The sequence below is a fragment of the Nerophis lumbriciformis genome, linkage group LG19 (genome assembly GCF_033978685.3).
Source record: "Nerophis lumbriciformis linkage group LG19, RoL_Nlum_v2.1, whole genome shotgun sequence".
Lineage (NCBI taxonomy): Eukaryota > Metazoa > Chordata > Actinopteri > Syngnathiformes > Syngnathidae > Nerophis > Nerophis lumbriciformis.
The window spans coordinates 9,378,363-9,400,489 of NC_084566.2; the positions used below are offsets into that span (position 1 = coordinate 9,378,363).

At 37.9% G+C, this 22,127-nt stretch overlaps 2 long non-coding RNA genes across 2 annotated transcripts; one reads left to right on the forward strand and one right to left on the reverse strand.

Moving 5' to 3' along the window:
* Positions 1 to 1,666: 1,666 nt before the first annotated feature.
* Positions 1,667 to 8,808, reverse strand: LOC133618833 (uncharacterized). The gene is made up of 6 exons (XR_009817352.2): positions 8,657 to 8,808; positions 7,111 to 7,206; positions 6,505 to 6,744; positions 4,190 to 4,338; positions 3,760 to 4,068; positions 1,667 to 2,094 (listed from the first exon to the last, which is right to left on the reverse strand). It is a non-coding gene; the product is annotated as an uncharacterized lncRNA (long non-coding RNA).
* A 1,460-nt stretch (positions 8,809 to 10,268) lies between these two features.
* Positions 10,269 to 14,170, forward strand: LOC133619043 (uncharacterized). Its single transcript, XR_009817387.2, has 5 exons — positions 10,269 to 10,457; positions 10,822 to 10,923; positions 11,002 to 11,040; positions 12,204 to 12,326; positions 12,515 to 14,170. It is a non-coding gene; the product is annotated as an uncharacterized lncRNA (long non-coding RNA).
* Positions 14,171 to 22,127: the final 7,957 nt, after the last annotated feature.

The window sequence follows — 22,127 nt, forward strand, 5'->3', positions numbered from 1 at the left end:
TAACAACCAAATTCCACAAAGAAGGCAATGTTACTACTTTATTAGCACAGGAAAAAAGTACGATAGAGCAGCGTGTACACATGATGCCCCCGTCACATTTTGGCCTACCCCCTCATACATGCCTGCCTAGAACCGGCCCTGCATCGTCAGAAAGCATGTTGTTTCAACGTTGTATTTGTGTTGTAAAATATTGGTTGGAAAATGACCAGAATTCAATGGTCAAATCAACGTCGGAACCCAACATTGAATAAACGTTGTCAAAAAGCAAGTTGTTCCAACGTTAGGTTTGAGTTGCTCAATGTCAGGACCTAATTCAACAAGATCTCAATGTCGTTTTATTGTCTCATGCCTGCTGGGTTATATCAGATCTTTACTCGTAACAATAATTTTCAAGAAATAGCAAGTGTCGTCACCCAAAATTGACAGCGTGGAAGACCAAGGTTGCACATTTGAAACAACCCATAGCAAAAATGTGCTTGCTCATCTGTTGCTTAATCTCGTATCTTGAGAACATTTTGAGCTTCTCATATCTGTCTAATTCTGTGATCAATTGTTTCTCTTTTATTGCTCCTAAGGGACCCTTAGGAGCAATAAATAAGCTAAAAAGAGACAAGACATCACTGAGACAAAGGAGGTTGAGTTGAGACAACCATTTGAGCAATATTTGAGAAGTGGGATACACTGAGGAGAGCTCATATATGTATGCCACTGATCTCAATTATGTCTCATTTATTTTGAAGGAGAATTAAAGAGAAAGAAATGAGATGTATGAGCAATAAAAGAGATCTTATGTATGTCTCTTTCATGTCTTGATTATTTCTCTTAAATGTCTTAACAAAGCCATCATATCTCAAATTTGAGAATAATGAGAACAAATTTAAATATTCGTTATCTGACTTAATTAGAAATAACACTAAAAAAATACTCAAATATTGAGCGGTGTATCACTTTATTTGGCTACACACAAATACAAAATATAAGATATGAAAATAGATTAAATACAACAATTTAAATGTAGTTAATTAGTACATACATAATGTACATATTGACATTCACAATAATTAAAACAACATAGAAAACAATATACAAAAAATAAAACAAATACAAAACTAAATGAATTTAACATTAAGTACTCACTTTGTTGTTGTGAAAAAGTCCGGTGTAGTTTTTTTTAACTCCTTGTTGAGCAAACCATGTACCGTAGTTTAAAAAAACACCTGACTTAATCTCAGTAAGAGGGCGAGTAAATGACTAAATTTCCATTTTGGAAATATTCCAAGGAAAAACTGAAATACATTTATAAAATTGTAACCGTGGTGTTTGGAACTGGTCTACATATAAAAAATAATCACACATTGAACACCAAGGATACTTAACATTTTTTACCTCAGGGCCCGACCAACTTTTCCACTACAGAGGGGTCTGGGACCCACTCAAATACAAACACTGAATTAGTCATCTTACACTAAAGTGTATTACAACTGAGTACCATTGCGGCCCATATGGACGGACCACAGCTAAGAAACAGATATTTATTGGCGGCCCCCAAGGGTATTCGCAGCCAAACAGTGGGCCCCAGCCCTATGATTAAGAAACACTGTTGTAAACAATAGAACAGCCTCCTGCGATAACAATATAACATTTGGTACATAAATGATCATTAAAACATTTTGAAATTGGTTACAAAAGCTACTAATATACCTGATTATGTAAGCAGTAACATACTGCGTCATTTCCGTTTTTTATTTGGAAACAGCTTTGTACTGTGAAGGGATATTAGCCGCTAGCTTGTTAGTGAGGTTGCATCAGTGCCAATTTTGCGAGACACAGCACAGCTCAATATGCATTGTCACAGTATAACGTGGTACTAAAAGCTACATCATAGGGCATTTTTATACAATATATACTGCGCAACCCCAGACCAAAATATCAACATGTTTACAAAGGAAACATCCTACCCCAGAATGAACTTGGCAGGTACAAGGGCCTACTTAAAACCTGCTCTTGCCCAACATTTGTTTACCAAAGCTTGCTTGAGCTTGGCCTCCTCAATATTGTCCCAATCAGGAAGGGTACCGCATCTCAGGACATACGCTGTAAGGCAAGAACATAATAATCAGGCATTCGTAATTTTGCCACATCCGAGTTTCTACAGGTATCAAATCTATGCAATGCAATAATAATAATAATGCAAATCTAATTTAATGCTTTTTAACGCCATTTTTTTGGTACTTATAAAAATGTAATGCCCATGTGCGACTGCATATAGTTATTATATATAGTCAAAAGCCTACAATTATCTGTATACACACAGTTGTAAGCATTAGACAAGTTAATTAGTTGAAAAGTTTAGATTAACTGTTACTCTCTCGTGTATTAGAATTGGCTTACAAAACTGTTTACTTGGAGAATGTATTTTTATTTATTTATTTTTCTTGAGTAGCATATAGTGTTTTGACTGTGTGCATGGCCGTAGAATGGCCAATTAAAAGGTTCCGTCCATCAAAATATTTAAAGGAGAACTGCACTTAAGCCCTCTAAACAAACATCCAATTCTGCATCAGATGATCAATATAATATACCCATAAGCCATTTTTTTAGTTGTGTCTGTTTAAAACATGCTGTAAATATATATATATATTCTCTGAAAATGTCTTATAATAGCCACAAACTGGAGGATACCATTTTACAATTACAATTTGTTTTAAAATAGTTAAAAGGTTTTATAGAATAATAAATGAACATCATACTAGGATTGCAAATTATGCATGTTTGGACATGGATGATCGATTTAAACATTTTAGAAAAATACAGAACGGTATTTGGAAAAATGCCAATAAAATGCATTAAAAAAAAGCTATGTCAATTATATTAATTTGCCGATATTGAATATATTGTATTTTACACCCTCTCTGTTGTTTAAAATGTTTACAGTAAATAGCAAGTTATGTATCAAGTATCCAGCAGCTGAAGGAACTTTTATTAATTTATTGTGGGAACGTCAGAGAATTGTGTGGTCTGCTGTAAAAATTGCCTTGTTTGTCCATCCTAAGCCATAACTTGAGGCGCCTGCGTCACGACAGTTGCTAATGTTAACCTAGTTAGCTCATATGTGTTGAAGTGGAGGTGATTGAAATAAACGAGTCGTGTATGAAAAAAGCTCAGCTTCCCCATTATCCTGACATGATGTCCCAGTTAAGGACTACACGCCTACAGTGACCAAAGAATAGAAAAGTTTAGGCCCCCAGAGCAGTTTCATTGTGCCGTATTGAGGCAGTGCTTTTGTCGCGTTCCCACCTTACAATACCTCTTGTATGCAGTTTGGCAGCTTCAGACACAGACAGATGTAGCAATGTCGAGGTTCTTAAGTTAATTTTAATTTAAAAATTTTTTTTCGGCCATGTCCTACAATTGTATTACATTTTTTAAATGCCTCTGGACAACGCTTTTAATGCTTTTTATTGCCATTTAAGGCCTTAATTTACACAAAATCCATTTAATGACTTCATGCCTTGTGGAAACCCTGCACATACAGTACACTAATACACACAACCACACTTCAAGTTGATGGACATAACACTATATTGCTTATCACAATGCTAGTTTTTTGGCCAATCACAAACTGTAATTATGTAACATTCAGTTATGCTTCTCGTGTGCTATAATCGATAAGGGATCAAACTTTCTCGTATTGAACTTCTATTTAATTATTGTTACACAATTTTGGCCTGAAAACACCCTCAGTTTGGGAAAACTTACTTAGGATTTCTTCAACTTTTTTCCGGTCAAGGATGCGCTTTCCTGTTCCTGCAGGTTTGTTTCCAGGGCGACCAAAAGCGACAGCATTTTGACACTCCTCAACTGTAAAAAAGTGGTCAAAAAGTGCGTGGAATAAACGCATGCAATTGGGCTTTGAAGCATGACTCATGGCAGCAAGGCGGAACAAGGACATGAATACGCCGCTCTCAGGAAAGAGCTCCTGCTAGCCCGATTGTTGAGGAGGGCCGTCGCTGTATTTGTCACTAACGAGGTCGCAGAGAGTTTGGAGTACTCTGACTTGGTCCGGATCTGAAAGGGAAAAAATAGCACAAACAATACCCGAATGAGAAAATAATGTGTTCAAGGCCAAATAACAAATTTACGTAAACAAAATAATTACATCATGAATAAATTAGCATTAATTACTTGCCTATTTTCAAGAGGACTTCTTCGATTTGTTGCTTTTCTCGCAGGATTTTTTCGAACTCCTCCCAACATCCATCACATGGCGTCCATGATTTTTCTGCCTGCGGTCGATATGAGATAGTGTCCTCGACAGATGGGTTGCCTGCATCTCTCCTGTCAAAAGAGATGAGAAATACTGAACTACAAAAAAATTACTGAAATGACCCACATTTTAACCTCCAGCGGCCAAAGTGGACCTTAGTCTATGTACAGTGAGGAGAACAAGTATTTAATAGACTGCAAAATATAAAACAAAACAAAAAATCACATTGTATGTTTTCAGGTAATTTGCATTTTTTTTTCCATGGAATTGATCACCAAGAAACCTCTATTGGGAGTATATTTGAAGTATCAAATATGGATATCATGCAAAAAGATGCACATTAATTACTTTTAAAAAAATTCATACAATGTGATTATGGATTTTTGTTTTGGATTCTATCACTTACAATTGAAGTGTACCTATAATGATAATAATAATAATAATAAAAGTAACAGACCTCAAACTACAAAATCAGCAGTGTATAAATGATTTGTTCTCCTCACTCTATGATGGACGGTACCAATAATGAAAATAAATGTACCATGACCAAAATTGACCATATCTACAATCATTCTGTACAGTACTCCTAAACAAAAACATTTCACATCAAAGACAAAGGAACTGGACCAATACTGAAGATGAAATCTTCTTGAAATAGACAACTCACTTAGTCAACAATACCAACAGATTAGGACAGATTTTACAATATTAAGTTATACATAACATTGACTATCCCCAAAAAGTTATTACTTTATATATCTCAGGATTATTTATGAAATGTACAATTAAGTATAAACTGTCAAACCAGTACTTATATTTGGATTAAACAATGTTTTTAAACTATGGCATATTGAGATTTCCGCCTTAACTACTTTCTTTCACACAGGAAGTACAGGCATGTGAGCACCCTTTGACAAAAGAGGAAAATTTACAAAAAAGAGGAACATTTCTATCTGCACGTAGTGCTCCCACGCAAGCCCCGAAAATATTTTTTAAGAATCAATACTACATAGCCCTGGGCCAATAAAACAATAAATATATATCGCAATAGACACATAATGATATAAATATTAAATGTGTTCGATAAAATATTTGAGCAAGCAAGATTCGCTGCATGAGGTCACTCGCGCTTTGGGAACCCAGGAAACAGAAAACAGGAAGTGTCACTGAGCAATGGGAGGGACATGCTATAACAGACAATCAGTTAACGGTATTTACTGAGCAATGGAAGGGATACGCCAACAGCCAATCACGTAACAGTATCAACAACAAGTAAGCTAGCTCGATGATGCTAATTATGCTAACTAGCAAGCTTGTTTTGGTTTCCCTGTCCTGAAATTCAGTGCGGCGTTTAGGCAAGAGCAACAGCAAGTACCTGCGGCCGAGGCGAGCGTTCCATAAATTTTGTTTGGATCCTATTTTTTGATATTGTTTACTTAATTCATCCATGGAACTTTTGTTACTGTTGAAAGCTCCGGATCGGACAGGTTTTCACGGGACACATTTCTGGTGTTGTGTGTTGCTCTGAGAACCCACGGGTGTTTAGTTAATGCTCAATTGCTGATAAGAAAGCAAAGTTAGCTCTGTTTTTTGACACTCATCCTTCAACCCCCATCCTTACACTACTTGTATTTATATTTTTATATATTTTAATTTATATTTAATATTTAAAAATGAGGAATTTATATTTTGACGTGAAACTGAATGTTAAAAAACGTAGATTTCTTCTGTTAAGAAAGTATATATTGTGTAACTATTTTTTTTCCTCAATAAAACTTGTTTATAAAATTTCAGTGTGTGTTCAAGTACTTCTTGAGCACATTTATCAATACTGTAATAACAATTGTAACCATGACATGAAATGTTAATTTTTTTACTCCCTAGTTTTGACACATGAGATTGTAGAGTGGATATTTACACTCTATGAACATTTTGACCATGATTAAAAAGTAATAAAATGATGGCAAATAATTGTTTTCAGGGTCCACAAGTTCAGAACTTTTAATCCTGAAATCAAAGTGGATACAGATGTTGGGGTTTTGGCAATGAAATACATTAAATATTTGTATTTGTCATTCACATACTATTTACTGAAACAATTATTTGATGGCAGATAAAATAATATTTCAGTTAATGCTGTTTTTTTGGTTTGGAAATTCACCAAATTTGATTTTATAAAGATGAAAAGTTTTGAACTTGTAGCCCCATAGGCATGAGGTAATAAATGTCAATCTTACCCATAGGGTGGTGGTGGTGGTCCAACAGTGTTGCTGCCTGTTACAAGTCCCCCGTCACTTTTCCTGAAATATATTCAACAGTTGCCCTATAAAATTTACCATCTGACCACTTTGCTAAAACAGAATCTCCTGTTCTAAGATCTAAGATCTGCACAGGAGCTTCATCTCTTGACAAAATGTCTGCTCCAGTAAAGATTTTGCCGGTATAACCGTCCTCCCATCTGACGAAGGCCAAACACCCTGAAAGAGAGAGTGCAAAAGAGAAAGTGTTTAACATTTTTTATTTGAGTATAAAAATTTGGACTGGTATTTGTCACCTCATTTGGACAACAATGTTATGATTATTCCCTCTCCCCATCCCTATATGCATTTTAAAGCATATGCAGTAGGGTGAGCTTGCCCATCGCTGTCTTAGAGGTGTGTGGCCTCATTACAATTAGGGTACTGTTACTAACCTTCTTGGGGCGACTTTCCCAAGGTGGCATTCTCAGCTGTTCTTTAAATACTAAACAAACTAATAAAGTCCTTTTTCCAGTTTGTTAGCTACATGTAACACGGCAATTTGGCTTAACCGTAGTCCGCTTTGCCACACATACAGAGACTTACCAGATTACTCATTTGGGGGAGGAGAATTATGCAGGTCCTTCATTTTCTTTGTGGGAACTCTTAACCTCTTATGTTGTCATTTTCTTTTTGTCCATCCTGTTAATGAAAAAATACATTTTGTATCACAAACTGGGGATAGGTTGATTGGCAACACTAAATTGACGCGAGTGTGTGAATGTAGTCTGTCGATCTGTGTTGACTTGTCCAGGGTGTACCCCGCCTTCCGCCCTAGCGCAGTTGGGATAGGCTCCAGCACCCCCCACGACACGGAAGGGAAAAGCAGTAGAAAATAGATAGATGGATGGAAAGTATTTACATATATGGGATCACTTCATATGGATGTTAACTTTTTGGGTAAATCATATTTAACTTCTGTCAAAAACAAGTAAACAAAATGATTGTTTATGATCGTTCTGGCTATAGTAAAAAAAAACTCAACCCGTACAGTTTAATTCTTATCTATTTTGGGGTGCGGGGGGCTTGATGGCACCTTTTTATAATAGGGTACATATTAATAAAGTTATGGCATTTTTAACAAAAAAGGTCATGAATAAAATATTGAGCCCCAATGACTTTGTATTGAAGAGGTTGACCATAAATTAGTGCATTTTGACCAGGTTAAGACAATCATAACTTTTTAAACATGTATCACAGGAAAATTATTCTTATATTACGTAACTCGTAAGAGGTTCCGCAGCCTCCGAAGCAGAACCTCCAGGTTCTGTAACAGCTTCTTCCCTCAGGCCGTAAGGCTCTTGAACGCATCATAATGAAATTATCCCCTCAACTCCCCCAAAATGGATTAACTCGCTGGAATAAAAAAGACAATATAACATACATCCATAAACGTGGACGCATGTGAAAAAGTGCAATATATTTATCTGTACAGTAACCTATTTATTTATTTATGTATGCACCTTATTGCTTTTTTATCCCGCACTACCATTAGCTTATGTAACACAATTTCCTTCCTATTTGTACTGTAAAGTTCAAATTTGAATGACAATAAAAAGGAAGTCTAAGTCTAACTAGTCTTAACAAGACCTGTCTGATAATGCTAGTTTCATTTAAATGAATGAATGTTTCAAATTTTACACACATAGCTACTTTATTTTCCAATATATATGCAGTTTATATGATCAACAGCGTGATACAATACATACTGGCCACTGCCAGCTAGTAAGCAAATGTACTGCTGCTTTCAAAATGGCGGGGCACATTTGTCAATCATTGAACACTTTTGGATGTCATCTCTTATTTATTACAACTAGCCAGCCATACCAATAAAATGCAGTCCGGACCTTCTTTGTCGATTGTTACTTTACCTACAACAGTATTATAAAAATGTTTAAAGTCAAACCCCCAAATTAATATGCACTGTATAATCTAATTGTGAAGGTCATTATGTATACTAACATTACTTGCTGGACAGACGCCATTAGCGTTACCGCAACCTCTCAAAGGACCACTCGTTGTCACAACAGTTAAATATTTTCACTTCACAACATTACCTGGTTAACCAACTAAAAAATATTAGGATACTTACCTCTACTAGTCTTCTGTCACAAGCGTTGCGGTTGTCGTTTCCAAAAACGTTCCCGCTTCTTCTTCTCTTTCTTCTTCTTCCTCGTTTTCGCTCGAGGTCGGCGCACACAACGTTAAAATGTTACGCCACCTACTGTTTTCCCGCTTCTTCTTCTTCTGACGTTGATGGCAAACAACGCGTCATGTCCGCCGCTGTCTGATAGAAGGCGTGGATTTTCTGAATTGCCTTCCTTTGAAAGTTACACATAGCCAAAAATGGCTACCGTATTTTCCGCACTATAAGGCGCACCTAAAAACCACAATTTTTCTCAAAAGCTGACAGTGCGCCTTATAACCCGGTGCGCTTTATTACGATTCATTTTCATAAAGTTTCGGTCTCGCAACTTCGGTAAACAGCCGCCATCTTTTTTCCCGGTAGAACAGGAAGCGCTTCTTCTTCTACGCAAGCAACCGCCAAGGAAAGCACCCGCCCCCATAGAACAGGAAGCGCTTCACCCGCCCCCGGAAGAAGAAGAAAAAACGCGCGGATATCACCGTACGTTTCATTTCCTGTTTACATCTGTAAAGACCACAAAATGGCTCCTACTACGCGACAAGGATCCGGTTCATAAAAAGACGCAATCTCTCCATCCGCACACGGATTACTACCGTATTTCACAGCAACTGATATTCCTGTGAACCGCACTGTGGAACGGGAGCACGTACGGTGAATATTCGCACCACAGGGAATGAGAAGTCATCCTTCACTGTGGTTCTAGCTTGCCATGCTAACTTCCACCCATGGTGATATTCAAAAGGAAGACCTTGCCAAAAGAGACCTTTCCAGCCGGCGTCATCATAAAAGCTAACTCGAAGGGATGGATGGATGAAGAAAAGATGAGCGAGTGGTTAAGGGAAGTTTACGCGAAGAGGCCGGGTGGCTTTTTTCACACAGCTCCGAAGGCGAACACACCTTCACTAAGACGGGCAGATAGCGCCGGTCGACATACGCCAACATCTGCCAGTGGATCGTAAATGCCTGGGCAGATAGTTTCGGTCACAACTGTGGTCCGAGCTTTCCGGAAGGCAGGATTCACAGAACTGCTGCACAACAACAGCGACACTGAATCCGATGACTTCGACGAGGCGGAGCCGGCCATTTTTGGATCCCACGCTTGCGCAACTTTTCAATTCGGACACCGAAGACGAAGAATTCGAAGGATTTACGAATGAAGAATAACTTCAGAAGGTGAGCGCTATGTTTATTTTGTGTGTTGTGACATTAACGTTCGAGCAACATTATGTTGCTATTTATTGCTCTACACCATTTTGAATTTTACTATGTTTGTGATTGCACATTTGCGTACATTTTGGGACAGAGTTGTTAGAACGCTGGTTTTCAATATATTATTAAAGTTTGACTGAACTATCTGACTGTTTTTTTGACATTCACTTTAGCGCAGCGTTTTTTTGACATTCACTTTAGCGCAGCGTAGGCGCGGCTTATAGTCCGGGGCGGCTTATTGGTGGACAAAATTATGAAATATGTAATTCATAGAAGGTGCGGCTAATAATCCGGTGCGCCTTATAGTGCGGAAAATACGGTATTTTCAGATGGACATACAAGGAGAAAATCAACTTTATCTAAATTTTGAGATGTGGATCTGTCTCATCAACATTCTCGCGAGATTTGGCACGGCGCCCCATGAATCTGTCCAATCATATTTGCGCTTCCTGGAAAACACGCATGCGCATTTAGTGGGCGAATGTGACTTGTATCGATTGGAGGAAACAATTCAGCATCGAAGGAATAACGACTGAAAGTAAGTAATACCATTTATTGTTTTTGTTTTGGTATTTAAATTACTTTAACACACACGAGTTATTATTCATCAAACTAATGTAACGTCACTGTGTTACGAAAATAGAGCTATAAATGCCGCATTCAACGGCGCAACCACCTTGCTCGAAGCTATGATACTTACCTCCACCGAGGCATCGCAAGTGATAAGATACACTTTATACATCCCATAGTGAAATAACAATGATAGACATAAATGTACAGAGAACATTGGAAGTGGAACAATATAAATTACTGAACATACACTGCTTCAACATAATATAGAGTTTTACATTTACAAGAAGTTCCACTGTGTATTCCAGCAACCTTTGTCTGTATTCACATAGTATTGGAGTGTCAAAATGACAAAACGAAAACCTGCAAAACGATGGAGAAGAACCGGTAAAGAAGTCGACTCAAATAAACGATCAAGAAGGACTGTACAATTGGTGAGTAGACTGGCATAGTGGTGGTGCATTAAACTGGAAGCAGATATAATATGTGATACTTTATTTTTCTTCCTGCAGCCACCAATGTGAATGTGGAGACTGATGAGCAATGTCTAAGTAAGTTATATGTATATGCGTGTTCTTTGTTTATGTGAATTAGTTCTGATTGAGATTTACAGACCAGATAGATGGATAAAAAGCTGTCCACAGTTTGTCAGGAACAAGCATGGAAATATTGCTTTCTTTTACCCTGATTACAGTAGCACATATATGAAGAATGAAACTTGAAATATGAGCATGTGTAATTAATCTTCTTTGAACCTTTCATCTTCAAGTTAAGGCTGGTAGGTAACATCAAGTCATGATTAGGGATGTAACAATATCAAAATGTCATGGTATTATATCGTCACAGTGTTAAAGCCACGGTAAGATATTGTTACAAACATGTCAACGTGTGTTAAATGAAGTGGCAGGAATGTTTAGGATAAACACACTTACTGTAATTGAATACAAACATAATGTTCATATGTTGTAGTCCTATTTATTATTATAAACAGGTATTTTAAGTGCAAAGGAATGGTGCAAAATCATCCAGAATTTCAAGTAACACACATATTTTAGTTTAATCTAACACAGCAGTTATAGGCACAGAAATATTTCACAGCAACAATTCCTCCGAGCTACGAAGCACAAACGTTCCCGTCACTCCTGCACAGTTCCTCTTTTTCGCCCCTATATAATGTCCTCTGTTTGAACTTTGTTGTCCCACACTGCGCGGGTTATCTTGGGAGATCGAGTTTACTTCTCAGATCAGCCCACTTAATATTGTCAGAAAAAAACACACTGACGGGAGTTCTCGTTTGATAGCGTCACACATCACGGCATTATTGTGAGAATTTTGAAACCAAAATAACGCAATATTTACAATAATGTTGCATCCCTCGTCAAGATCCTTTCTCGTAGGTTTGGTTTGCTGCTGTGTATTTACTAATCATTGGCATTGTTTATCACTGAAGTTCTACACTTTCTTTTTATAGTGCGTGTTGTATTGTGATGAGTTACATTTAATACTGTGGATTATGTGTTACCACAAACACAGAAGATACGTAAACATGAACTACAATGTGATCAAGATGTGGGAAAAAAGTAAATGCATTCCATTAGCTAGATTTGCATAATGTGTTCAATTTATGTCAACTTGCTTCTTGTTTTGCAATTTTCTTCTTTTCTTTTAATTATTTTAATTTTTAGAGTTTTTTGGTTCCTCTTCTTTGTGTCAGAAGGTAGCAGCAGGGGAACAGAAGGAGCCCAAAACACTGCTCTTCATATGGAACACATCCAACCTCCAGGTGTCCATGCAGGATGTACCACTCTGGAACACCAAGCCTCTCCCTACCAGCCAGGTACACCCACCGTCTTCTGTGTCTAACTAATGTTTTGCTGTGAATTTTGTCACAAAGCATATCCTGCTAAAATATGCCAAACTTTTGAGTGTAAGAATGTGAGCGATATGCTGAGATGTTATACGTTTTGCCTTGTGACAAAATGTTATAAAAAACCTTTAATGATTTTTATTCTATTTTAATTTCAGCACATGAAAATATTTCTACTTTTGACTCTATCAAAGACAATGGAAAACCATTTTCCAGATCAGCCCTCATAGATCCTCCTGATGGCCTAACAACTGAACTACATGTCGATGCTGAGTATGATCCATCTCAATCATTTGAGGAATCTCTCCCTGATATGGGGGATTGGATGTACAATGACGGACATATGTTTAATGAAGGATTTGAAGATAGTTTGAGTGAGGAGTGTGCAGAAGAGTCAAATATCAAGGACACAACAGAAACCATTATATGACAATGCATCAGTAACCGTGGCAGAGTGCCTTCTGATCATCATGGCTTATGAAAACTGTCATAAAGTCACTGATAAGGCCCTATAAGCGATTTGCTGAAAATGTTCAAGTTGCTTTGTCCCGATAGTCTGAATGCAGACTGCTTAAACAGTGTGCAGAAGTTCAAAAACTTTCTTTTATCCCGCTCTGCATCATCGCCTATTTTATTACATAAATACTGCAGTAATTGTTTTGGGCCATTAGAAAGTAAACAAATAAAATGTCTGTCTTGTGGGACCAGTGTGTCAGAAGAAAGATCCTCATCCTTTATAGAGGTTCCAATTAAGGCTCACATAAGGTCATTGTTCCTCAAGCCAGGTTTTCAGGAGAAGCTTAACTTCCGATTAAGCAGAAAGAAGGCAGATGCTAACAATATTGAAGATATATATGATGCAGAAGTTTACAAACAGCTTGTCGAAAGGGGTGGTCCTCTTAGTGACCCTAAAAACATCTCACTTGGAACATCGATGAAGACAAAAATTGATATTTGTTAAGGCTCATACATGGTACTCAAAATATACCTATGCAGATGGTAAATGTAGTCAAACTTGTGCAGTCTATTCCTGTTATTTCACAAACTATTAAACCAGGGAATGTCATAGCTGAATTTTACAGACATATGACTAAAGATGATAGTTTCTGTCAGGAAAACAAATATTTGTCTAGGATTAAACTATATGGAGCACCTAGTGAACTTCTATTGGACACAGTTCACCTCTCTGCATTGCAAATACATGCGGGTCCCTGCATCAATTCTGGAACAGTAAGCATCTTTCACAGGGCACAAGTTAAGAGAAATTATCTCACATCAAAACACAATGGTAAAGGTAATAGAAGAAACAATTTTACAGTTTTTTTTTCAAATGACGGACAAACAAAGTATGGACAGATTGATTTCTTCTTAATCATAGCACAATCATGTGCCAAATGGGCCCTCCTTCGTGAATTCAAACATGCAGGGTTTTCTTTGCTGCAAGATAGTGTAACAAATGGTACATGAAGTCATGTTATTCCCCTATTGGAAACCTCTGCCAGTACAGTAGTATGATTGGATGACATATTGGGTAAAGTTGTTTTCCTTGACTTCACATCTGTGCCTGGCATTGTGTTTGCAGTTCATTTCCCAAACACACTTGAAAAGTTTTAACTACTTAAGAACTCAACTGGCCTAAGAAGTCACAAATCAAATATTTGATCATTGTTATAAATGCTCTGAAAATACACACGGATGAGATGTTGCCGTGGATGCTGTAAAAGTCTGGAAATATGTACTGTATATGGAGTATCATTGTTGATTAAGTTTTTGCATTGTCTGTAATATTTCAGTGGCCAATATATTAAAATGTACTCGTTAAATAAAACCGCTGTCTTTTTTAATGAATATTTAGGCCTACTACGCTCCTGTATTTTAATATTAGTCCTTATCATGGTGGTTGGAGAGCCAAAGGTTTTCTGAAGTGGTACTTTGTGAAAAGAGTTTGAGAATCACTGCTCTAGAAAGTTCACTAATGTTAAAAGGTCTTAAAAAGTGTCTTGTGATCATAACAGTATTGTTTGGGTTCAGTTTTAAATCTCACAATTGTAGTCACTGAGTTACTGCACATGGCGTGTGTATAAGAAATCAATAAATTAAGTAGAACATTATGCATTAAACCATATAGATTACAGACCATATATCCATATTGCCTGAATTAATTATTTATTTGGCATGAGATAAACTGGAGTATGATTGAGGTATAATTAAATTGTGCCAATTAAAATGTATTTTTAATTCATTTTTCCTAAGATAGAAAAGAGGCATATCTGACAACTCAAATGGTGAGCAGTGAGAGACAAAACCAAGTATATCTCTCACTGAGACATCATTGAGACATATTGAAACCAATACTCATCAATTTTCTTTTTGCCGAAATAGAAAAGAGACATCTGAGAACTCAAACAGTGAGTAGTGAGAAACAAAACCATGTATATCTCTCACTGAGACATAATTGAGACATATTGGAGACCAGCTCATTCATCTCTCATTTTGCTCTTAGTTGAAATCGGGAAAAGAGATAACTGTTAGACAACTTTGAGATCTCTCACAGTGCTCACTGTGAGCCTTATTTCTCAGGAGATACATCTGAGAAGAATGAGAAGACTACTTTGGTCTCGATTCGTGCTCTTTTATGTCTAGGAGATGTATATAAGACATACATGAGATCTCATCTTCAATTTTGCTTTGCTATGGGAAAGTTCTGACCTGTCGGTCATTTGGTTGGCCAACCCCAGTTTGTGGGCTTGATGGGGTTTTGATCTGTTCCGTTCCAAAGTTCTGACTTGTTGGTCATTTGGCTTACACTGCCTAAAGAACAAACACATTTACTGATTTGAACAATAATGTTGTGTTTTCAGTTCAAATGTTATGGGCTGCAGAGGATGGAGGGAAGGTGGTGGCTGTTGTCGGGCAATATAAACTGTACAACACATCTCTCCATACACTGGAAGGGACAGAGTAGCTGGCTGATGATGTAAGTGGTTACAGTTAAATGTATTGTTAAAGAAAAATAGATTTTTTCTTGTTACTGATTGTTTTTTTTGCAATACAGGTGTGTAATATATACATACTTGCCAACCATCCCGAATTTTCCGGGAGACTCCCGAATTTCAGTGCCTCTCCCGAAAATCTCCCGGGACAACCATTCTCCTGAATTTCTCCCGATTTCCAGCCGGACTTAAGGCACACCCCCTCCAGGTCCGTGCGGACCTGAGTGAGGACAGCCTGTCGTCACGTCCGCTTGGCCAACAAAAAAGTAACCACAGAACACTATACCGTATAGTGTTCTGTTTTGGTTGGCTAACGGTTTACGTTGTATTGAGCACCCTGACGGCAAGTGTGGGAGTCTTTTTTTTTTTTCAAAACCTTTATTTATAACATTCAACATTTACATACAATCAAAAAAATAAATGCAATCAAAACAAGTACAGAAACAGTACAAAAACAGTACAAAACAGCACCAGGGGGTTTGTAAACTCAATAAAGCAACTAAAGAAGAATGCAATATATATATATATATATATATATATATGTAACAAAATGTAAAACCATTGGCTCACACAAGTTCCGTAAATAATCCAAATTTGGAACACAGCATCATCGTTTTCACAGCTTTTTGGTTGTTAGAGGTAGAGAGTGTTTTAATGTAAAGTTCTAAATCTTTTTTAAAGGCACTAAAAACAGGTCGGGTATTGACAAACTTACATTTATGAATATAAAACTTAGCCAATAGTATAATGATGTTGCTAAGGTAAAATTCATTTTCAAGTTTTTTTCATACAGTGTAAATCCAAATATCACATCTTTAAAACAAAGCACAAATTTGTCATGGGCAAGTGTGGGAGTCGCATCTGAAGTATGAAGTAAAGACACGTAACTTCATCACCTCGCCTGGTTATTGACTACAACCCAGAATATTACACTGCCCATACCTATGCTCCTTCAAAGGCTGTGCTACTGGCTGCAAAACATTGCACTTTCAAATACAACAATGAGTAGAGAGGAGTGTTATGTGTGTATTGTGTAAATAAATGAACACTGAAATTCAAGTATTTATTTATTTATATATATATATATATATATATATATATATATATATATATATATATATATATATATATATATATATATATATATATATATATATATATAAAATAAAATACATATATATATATATGTATGTATATATATATAACTAGAATTCACTGAAAGTCAAGTATTTATTTTATTTTATAAGAAATACTTGAATTTCAGGGAATTCTAGCTATAAATATACTCCTCCCCCCTTAACCCTGCCCCCACCCAGCCCCGCCCCCCAAAAAAATCTCCCGAATTTGGAGGTCACAAGGTTGGCAAGTATGAATTTATACATTTTCATCCTGGATGTAAAAGTATATGTTCAATGCATATCTTTAATTAAAAAAAGCACTATATACATATAATTCACTTTACTTCACTAATCATCCCCGCAGTACAGTTACGTATTATCAGTGGTGGGCCATCAGGGCCAGCAAACCCTTCCTTCTCTGCTGGCCTAACATAACCAGAAATCATGATCATAATGGTGGGTAGAGCATCCGTGCCAGAAACTTGAGGGTTGCAGGTTCGCTCCCCGCCTCTTGACATCCCAATTGCTTGGATGTCAGAGAGGACACTTATCGTAAGAAGTCAACCATAAGCGAAAAATCCTGCGAAACTGGAGGTGACAGCGTGTGAAAGTTAATTAGTAAAAACTAAGGTCAAATGTTAAGATGGCCTTTACGGATTTTAAAGCTCTTTGTCTTTTTTATGTGATGAGAATATCTTATGTCTTGCCCGTGCGTTTAAAGCACTAATTACAAACTTCTTGAGGATGAAAGGCCAAGGAGAGAAGTGGACTGCAAAAGCTGTTTCTCACCCGAATCAGCAAGAAGGCAGTAGCTGTAGGATTTTGGTGTTAAAGGTAAATATTTCCATTAGGAATGTTGGTCGAAAACTGTTTAGTCTCCTCTTGTAAGCCAGTCATATGTAACTGAATGCCTAAAATTGTATTTTGCTGTTTGCTGAAGAGTTTGTACACCGTGGCATCTTAAGCAGCAAGATATCAAAGAGGCCGCTTGCGATGGAGCTGGAGATGGACGAAGACAGGAGGAAACAAAGGTGAGAAAAAAACAAGGTAGCAGCGGCACGATGCCGAAACAAAAAGAAGGAGCGAACAGACTCCCTCCAAAGGGAATCAGAGCGCTTGGAGATGGAGGAACTACGCCTTGAGAGTTCAGCAGCTCACGCTGATGCTCAACTTCCACCCGCCCACCTGCATCGGGAGGACTGAGAGCGTCAAAATCCCTGAGAGTGAGACCATCCTCTGGCAGGAGCATCTGTCTACTGATGCCAAATGAAACAAGTAAGGAAACGGGGGGGATGTGCAGACTGGAAAGACCTCAGTTGCATCTCCAGTTTCTACTTCAGGGCTCTCCAAAGTGGGGCCCGTGGGCCAAATTTGGCCTGCTGGGTCGTTTTCTTTGGTCCGCCAAAGAGTGGGAACTTTATTATTTACATTTAAGTTATTTGTGTTTCACATTTAAAATGAGTGTCCTGATCCAATACTGTGATAGGATATTGGTGTGATACCAGCAAAAAACAGGTATCGTGTTATGATCTGTCACGCCAGGTTAGATTCTGTGTTTATGTTGAGTATTATTCTTCTTAGTTTATGTTTTCAATGCTCGCTTGATCCCGCGGTTACGTTTTCTTGTTGCTCGGTGGCTAATTAGCCGCACCTGCTTTCTGTTTATTGATTAGCGTCCTCACCTGTTTCTGCTCCTAATCACTCCCCTTTATATTCTGGTGTTTTCCCTCTCTTGGTTGCTGGTCCATTGTTCGCTACACACAACGGTTTTTGGGGTTTTTGTTGTTTGTTCCACGATACCTATGTTTTCACTTTGCTGATCTTCATGCTACGCTAAGCTTGCACCAGTTTATGTTACATTGCCTTGTGTATCGAGGTAAAGAATCTTCCTACCTGCACGCTGTCCGAGGTCCTTCGCATCTTTGGAAGCGCAAATACTTCACAACATGCCAGCACATGACATATCGGATGACATCACTTTAGCATGGAAAAAAATTACATTTATTCAAACTACAGTGTGTCTCTTGTCATGTTGCAACTGTAAAAACATTTATTTTTTTATTATCAGCTGAGCAGTATTTGAACATCTGGACATGTATCTGCCTTGTACAACTCTGTTACCCCCTACTACTAGATTAGTGGCTGTCAAACTTTCATCATGTATAACCTCAGAAAAAACTTGTCTTGCCGAGTACCACCATAATGACCATACTTGCCAACCCTCCCGGATTTTCCGGGAGACTCCCGAAATTCAGCGCCTTTCCCGAAAACCTCCCGGGACAAATTTTCTACCGAAAATTTCCCGAAATTCAGGCGGAGCTGGAGGCCACGCCCCCTCCAGCTCCATGTGGACCTGAGTGACGTGTCGACAGCCTGTTTTCACGTCCGCTTTCCCACAATATAAACAGCGTGCCTGCCCAATCACGTTATAACTGTAGAATGATCCAGGGCGAGTTCTTGGTTTCATATGTGGGTTTATTGTTAAGCAGTTTCATTAACGTCCTCCCAGCACGGTAACAACACACAACAACAGCAGTCACGTTTTCGTCTACCGTAAAGCAGTTCGTCTGCCGTAAACAGCAATGTTGTGACACTCTTAAACAGGACAATACTGCCATCTACTGTACATGCATATGTGACAATAACATCTAGGGCTTTTAGAGAGTGCAGTGCACAACTGCGCACACAACAAGGAGACGAAGCAGAAGAACGAGGAAGATACAGCCATGGCGACGCCGACGACGAGTAAGATGAAGAGATACGCTTGTAAGTTCCAAGCTGCAGCTGCGATTGGACCTGGATAGCCTCCGGGAAGACGTAGTGGACTACCAAGTGCTTGGCAGTGAAAATCTTCCTCAGGAAGCAAGGATTGACCAGTTTTGGGCCATGCTAGGGAGAGATGGAAGATTCCAGACTCTAGTGCATTTGATGAAAGCACTTTTGTGCGTGCCACACAGCAATGCATCATCAGAGAGGGTGTTCAGCATGGTTAGAAAAATAGTGACAGAGAATAGACCAAGGATGGACAATTCAACCCTTAACTCAACAATGAGTAGATGAGTGTTATGTGTTTGTATATGTGTAAATAAATGAACACTGAAATTCAAGTATTTCTTATATATATATATATATATATATATATATATATATATATATATATATATATATATATATATATATATATATATATATATGAAATACTTGACTTGGTGAATTCTCGCTGTAAATATACTCCTCCCCTCTGAACCATGCCCCCAACTACACCCCCGCCCCAAACCCCACCCCCGACCACTCCCCCCCAACCCCCACCTCCCAAAATCGTAGGTCTCAAGGTTGGCAAGTATAATGACCAACATTAAAATACAGTAGCATAATAGGCTTGAGTATTTATTAATAACAAGTATATTTTACTAAGTATATTTAATATTTTTGGCCTGTGTAACATTACACACAGTTTAAAGAGTAACATTGTGTTTCGTTACAAGAAATTAATATGTAGTTGGCATACCATAACCACAGTTGAAAAATCACTGTACTAGTCTATTTTCTAAAAAAAAAAAAAAGTTATATATATATATAATATGTAATGAAGTTCTCTTGATTACAACTTGTTTTGTGTTCTACGTGTCCAATATAAGATGAGGTATTTGATGTGTTATTTGATGGCTAAATATGCCTGTCAAAATGTGCTACTTCTATAAAATAAATAACTAAACCAGTAAAGCACTTGGAGAGCGCAAATCTGCATCAAGGCATCCCTAATGTACAGTGTGGAGGGGGGCGTGGCCTGCGGGCCTGCAGCGAAACGGGGTGTGCCAGGACTGGCCTCGAAGTCAGCGAAAGGTGCGTAGATGGCCCGGGTGGGCTTGTCATCTAATCACCCGTCGCTCTGTATAAGCAGCAACCGGGAGGAGAGACGGTGTTGGAGCTGGGGGAGAGCGAGAGCAAGACGGACAGCCACAAAAAGAAAATTGCTGAAAAGCTACACAGAGACTTCATTGGAAAAATAAAACTGTATTGTGAACCTGAACCGGGCTCTCATGTCGGTGTTTGGTGGTCCAAAGAACCCCCTGGAGGGCAACCTCCACATACAGTGTATGCAATTGGCCAACAGAGGACAGCAGAAGGCAATAGATCAGATCTGGATATGGAGCCATCTGTTTCCTCTGCACAATAGGCATAAACACGTTATGTATTGTGGGTATTTTTAACATTATTTTACATTCCAGCAAACAAACCGAAACAAAAACGGTAAAAACCTAAAACGCATGGATGGTTGTTTGTTGACTGTATGGTGACATAATTACTTCCAACAATATGTGCTTTGACAAACTCATTTATGAATAATAAAAACTACAAAAGCACTTGTCCCAGGACATATTTCAGGCATTTTCTGAAAATGTGATCAAAATCCGTCCATATTATGTTGCTAACTAACATGGCAAAAAACATAAACTCATTTACGAGGGGAATAACAGCAATTCTACAATGGGAGCGTTTTTTGATATCCAAATCGATGTTTAGAAATGTATAATAATTTTATTTTCTATGCAGTTTTTTCCTTTACTAATGAAGAGTATGTCCAGGAAACCCACAATAATGCGTCGCTTTGGCCATATTTACACACAAAAATAATGCGTATAGAAAAAACACTGCTCAAAACCTTTGATTTTTATTGTTTACTCAGTAAACCAACATCCAAACTGCTCTTGACATCTGAGACGTCCAACAGAAATTTAAGAAGACACATTTAGGTGAGTTGAGTTCATGGAAAGTTTTACTGCACATAACTCGATATGTAACAGTATTGTAGATTTTGTGGTATTGCGGTTTCAAAATCGTCACAATAACGCCGTGACGCTCTATTCTGCCTATTGACCTTAAAAACATCCAAACACCTCCATTAAGGTTTAATGTACATGATGTAAGTATACACTGTATGTAATGTAGTGACCGGTACATTTATAATAACATTTAATATTTACGTATTTTGATAATTTTAAGCATACGCGGCGCATTAATTTCAAAAACGCATCACGACTTTAGTTTTTTTTAACAACATCACTGATTATTACTCACTGCAGACTTTATGAGAGCCAACAAACATAATAAAACATCACTTACTGTACAATGTCTGCTGTCATTATAATGCCGACTGCTAGGATGTTCATATATTCCCATTTAGATGAAGAATGACTCATAATCCTTGCTAAGAAAAGGGGGGGGTGCAATTTGTGTGCTCCTTGCCATTTCCGAGTCTAAATTGGCTGTCAAAGTGTACCAACTTCTCGGAATACGACCTCGTTTGGATTTGTTACACCTGTTTGGGACCAGCTAGTTAATGTGAGAAAGGATCATGCAATGCAGAAACATCATGGCAGCTTCATCAGTTAAAGACCTTCTTTGTGGCGATCTGTCACATCACATCTTATGTTTCCTTAGTTTGTGTTTATTTCCTGTGTAGCGCACTTAATCTTGGTTTCTTTTCCTGCACGTCTCTCTGAGCGCTCATTCCCCATCTGCCTGGCTACACCTGGTAGTGATTGCCAATCAGCTGGCTTCTATAAATGCCTGCCTCGCCCTTTGGTCAGGGGTTGAGGATTGTTTTGTGTTAAATGTCACATAGTGTCTGGCTCTCCTTGTATGCTGTTTATTGCTTT